Genomic DNA, 5,272 nt, shown 5'->3' with positions numbered 1-5,272 from the left:
ATAGATAGATAGATAGATAGATAGATAGATAGATAGATAGATAGATAGATAGATAGATAGATAGATAGATAGGACAATTCCTCCATCTTGCTCTCTCATGCAGAGCGCTCTCTCTCTCCTCTCTTTCTGTGCCACTACCCCTACTCCCTCTCAATTAAACCTCTTACACATGGAACTTCTTGGGCCTAGTGTGGTACTTTCTGACTCGACCCGCCGTTCAAACACATCAACAGGCTTTTGCCACTATGCCCTGCCGAGACTATTGCTGTCAGAACCAGGCGAGAAAGAGAACCCGGTCCGACCGAGTCTCTCGGGGCTGAGTGGGATGATTAGTGTAGCAGCTAGGATCTCCTGGCATCTGGAGAATAACCACCCAGAGCTGGGAGTCTGTCAAAGCAGGAACTCATTTTATTGTATCGATCTTTTCTTTATAAAGGGCACAGGGGGAACAGGCAAAGACCACCTTCTTTAGCGGAGGTGGAGTTTTTTTGCTAAGGGGGTGGGGAAAGGTGACAAAGGGTATGGAGTGACTGCCTGAGCCAACAAAGTTACTCTGTGTCAGCAGCAGCTAGGCAAAGGAAGGCTTAAGCAGATCATACTGAGTCACTCCAGTACTGAGGCAGTATACGAAACTCGAGCCAGGCTCAGGTTTGTCCTCAAGGCCCAAACCAGGGCCAAATAGGGCCCAACAGACTATAACTGGGGGTAGGGTGGGGTTGCATCAATAGGCATAGTAAAGAGAAAAGGGGGAGAATGGTAATTCTTATCTAAACTTGGACAGTGAAGCAGACACAGGAATTCCTATTCATTTCCTGCTTCAGAACTGATGTGCTGATGCTAGAGTTCTTCAGGGAAGTTGGGGGTATTTCCACTGCCATGCCATGTACACAGGTTCTACATAAGTAAAACACTAGGCAGGCACAAAGTGAGCTACAACCCCAACAAAATCCTATATAGAGAAAAGCCTATTCTAAAATTTATAAGGAAAGGTGCCATGGACTGGGTTTCTTGCAGGGAGCCCTTGTTCTGCAGGGTGATGAAAGTTCTGGCCAGGTAGGCAAGGGATTCAGCGCATGACAGACAGACATGACACAAAGAAGTGTGGTGTCTGAATGTATTTGCACAAAATAAGAATCAGGCTTATATAGGATACAGAAACAGGGCAAATGTCAGAGATCACGCAGGCAGGTAGCAGTCACATCAAAGACAGCAGATCAAACAGCCAGGTGTAAATGATTCCTTCAAAAGTACTCTTCCCCACTGGGCTACCTTGGCAGCCCTAAGCAAAACACCTAACTATGTAATTCTTCTGGGCTGTCAGAAGTATGCACCAGGGGGTCTTCCTTCTAGCTAACCTCTCATGAATAATACATTACCTTAACTTCTGGGAGTGATTCCTGGGAGCATTAGTGACAGACTCCCCATTTGCTAGGGGAGCCGACCAACTTCTAAGATGTGAAATAGTTTGCCATTTGTTGTCAGTAAACTTTAATGCCTGATCTTTTTCCCTCTCTGGAGACAATCTGTCTGAATAGGTAACATCCTTGAGAAATTCCAGGCCGAGAATCCGCTCAGCACTTAAGATTAGTTGGAACATTGTTGGGGCCAGGAAACATTGTTCAATTTACTTTGGCTATAACGAAATATTTCTTAGGGCACCTTTATGCCTGAATAAAGAAAGCACGCAGATCTCTCCACAGACTTTAGCAGAGACCAATCTGGAACACATCTGAGTTAGGAGATGTCAGCGACTGACTGAATACCCAGGAGGCACAAACTCCCTTTGAAGTCATAACGCCTCTTGTCCATGATCAGGCTTTTAACCCTAATACTGTAGACCTTACTGGGGTAGACGAGTGAGCGCAGCAGAAAGGCAAAGGAATTAAAAGAGTGAAAAGAACAATTCAGAAAGCTACCTCGTCAGCTTTAAACCCACATAGCTAAAGACAATTGGAGAAAGGATAAACACATAGATACATGAAAAGATCTAGATGAGTACGGCCAACTGCTTATTTGACAAAAAGGCAAAAGCACTCCAATGGAGGAAGGTAGTTTTGGCAAGTGCTAGAGTAATTGGCTTGAAGCAAACCTTAAAGCTGGAGGTCCTGGCATTCATCTTTAATCCCAGTACTCAGGAGGAAGAAGCAGGCAGAATTCTGAAAGATGGAAGCCAGTCTTGTTTGCATAATGAGTTCCAGGCCAGCCAGGACTGCATAACAAAACCCTGTCTCAAGAAAAAGAAACAACAACAAAACCCCCAAATTAAAAAAAAACGCAATCTAAGCCTTCTATCTTTGTAACAGATTCCAAAGTAAAGGCACTTGCCCGCATGGCAGACAACCTGAGTTTGATTCTTGGGACCCCATATGGTGGAAGGAGAAAACTTCAAGTTGTTCTCTGACATCCACACATGCAGCGGCTGGCAAGCATGCACACACACCAAAATAAATGTAACAAATTTTATTTCATTTTATTATTTTTTTACTTTTCTTTTTTTTATTAGATATTTTCTTTATTTACATGTCATTATTTTTTGGTTTTTGTTGTTGTTGTTGTTGTTGTTGTTGTCGTTTTGAGACAGGGTTTCTCTATGTAACCCTGGCTGTTCTGGAACTTGCTGTGTAGACCAGGTTGGCCTCAAACTCGAGAGTCACCAGCCTCTGCCATTAATTCCAAGTGCCTAGCATTAAAGGCATGCACCACTATGCCTGGCTTACAGAACTCTTTTAGTATTAATATTTTTAAAGGTGGAGAGCAATTGAAAAAGACACCGATGACAATCTCTGGTCTCCAATGCCAGTGTACACACACTCATACACATACATATACAAAGCACATAAATACAGAGTAAATGGAGAGGAGAAAGGACCTGGGAGCTTCGCATCATAAATTTCAATGTAAAACTACAAAGAGACAAAAATAGACAATCTTTATGACCTACAGTTTTTAGATGTGACAGTGATGAAATGTTGACAAATTAGACTGCAGAAAAGACTAGACTTTCTCCCACATATATGCTGAGAAAAAGCTGGATGTTCAATCTAGGAAATAGCTCTACCATTTCTCACTTTTTTTATTAATTTATTTATTTTATGTATGTGAGTACACACTGTCAGATAGTAGTGAGCCTTCATCTGGTTGTTGGGAGTTGACTTTTAGGACCTCTGCTCGCTCTGGTTCGCCCAGCTCGCTCCAGTCAACCCCACTTGCTCCAGCACAAAGATTTATTATTATAAGTAAGTACACTGTAGCTGTCTTCAGACACACCAGAAGAGGGCGTCAGATCTCATTATGGGTGGTTGTGAGCCACCATGTGGTTACTGGGATTTGAACTCATGACCTTCAGAAGAGCAGTCGGTGCTCTTCCCCGCTGAGCCATCTCTCCAGCCCCCATTTCTCACTCTTAAAGGCACCACACATACTCCTGGACCCACACAAAAACTGTTCATAAAGTCATATGCAGCTCAATGAAGAGAGCTTTTGTTTCCAGTTAAAAACTGCAAAGAAGCCAAGTGTCTCTCTTTCACAGGCTAGGTCTTTAATACTTTAAAGACCTGGAACTTTAAAGACCTGCATCACTCAGCAGTGAGAGTAAAAAAGGGACAATTTGTAACAGTCTGATCAAGGATATTATGCTGAGTGAAAATCAGCCAAGCTCAAAAGGCCGAACACTTCATTATGTAACAATTGGGAAATGACATTTTTAAAATGTTTAAACAAGCAAATGAGAGGATGCCAAAGGTTAGGGACAAGGAAGGCAAGCAAGGGGGAGTAGGCAGTTGTGCTATAAATACAAGAGATATAGCACAAAACAAGATTGAAAGACTGTGCCAGGCGGTGGTGGCGCATGCCTTTAATCCCAGCACTTGGGAGGCAGAGGCAGGCGGATTTCTGAGTTCGAGGCCAGCCTGGTCTACAGAGTGAGTTTCAGGACAGCCAGAGCTATACAGAGGAACCCTGTCTCGAAAAAACAAAACAAAACAAAAGACTGTGCCATTTAGCCATTCTGTGGGTCACACAAATGTAGATGTGGGAGCTGCAGAGCTCCACACACAAGTACAGGTAACATACACAAAAATGAAGCCAAGGGGTTGTTAGGACAGGCTGCCCTGGAATCTTTCCCTGGGTCCTTTTCTAACACCATAAAGTTGATAACCAAAAAAGGAAAATTAAGCTCTTGGAACTGATGGACTAATCTGAATTCACACTTTCTCCAACAGGCCAGACAAGAAGTCAGATGAAATCAATAGACTGGATCCCTTAAACTAGAGGTTCTCAAACTATGGGTCTTGACCATTTTGAGGGTTGAATGATCCTATCACAGGAAACGCATGTCAACTATCCTGCACATATTTATAATTTGTAACAGTAGCAAAATTAGTTATGGACATAGCAACAAAAATAATCTAAGGCTGAGTGTCACCACAGCATGAGGAACTGTATTTAAAAGGTGGAAACATTAGGTAGGTTGAGAAGCACTGCCTGAACTAAATGACCCTTAGGTACTTGGGATGAGAGTGGAAGTTTATCCACAGAACAGTAGGCAGGGTAGTTGTCACAGTAGTCATGTCACATGGCCACATAAGATCCTTTACATCAAAGTGATTGGGGACATGGCTTGGTCCCTCAGGATAGTACTCAACTACTTGTTTCAGTTTTGGAACAATCAATAGTGCTGCTATCACACAAACTTTCTATGCATTTCCCTCACCTGGGGAGAATCTCAGAACTGGGAGTTACTGTTACATGGCAGATAAATCCTTCAGACATTTTGGGCTCATATTTTGGTCATTTTCTTCTATAGTAAACATCTTTCCAGGTCACAAAGTACCCTTTTGCACAATATGCAATATACCAATCACAAACTGAAATAATGGCATGAAACGAAAATGTGCTTAATCAATGAGTGTTGTCAGATATGGAACAAATCCAACCCACGTGGCCAGCACTTCATAGGTGAGGTAGCCTGCAAGATAATTTCAAGGCAAAAGGAAACACAAAATGTAGTGTTTTAGTGTTTGTGCAGTTATTTGGGGGGGGGGGTGTCTCTGTATAGCTCTGGCTGTCCTGGAACTCACCACCACCCTTGTGCAGTTATTTTCAAACACATAAGGACACAGCTCTTAATACACACTTTGAGCCTCTCTGCCTGACAACCTTGGGAGGCTACTCTTGGTTGGGGGCGAAAGCAGGAAGATGGTGGCTGAAAAGATGCTTTGAGTTGAATTGAGCACAGTATACTACAACAAAACACTAGATAGAGTCTGGCCAT

This window comes from Mastomys coucha, chromosome X (genome assembly GCF_008632895.1).
Source record: "Mastomys coucha isolate ucsf_1 chromosome X, UCSF_Mcou_1, whole genome shotgun sequence".
NCBI lineage: Eukaryota > Metazoa > Chordata > Mammalia > Rodentia > Muridae > Mastomys > Mastomys coucha.
This window is presented reverse-complemented; position numbering follows the sequence as displayed.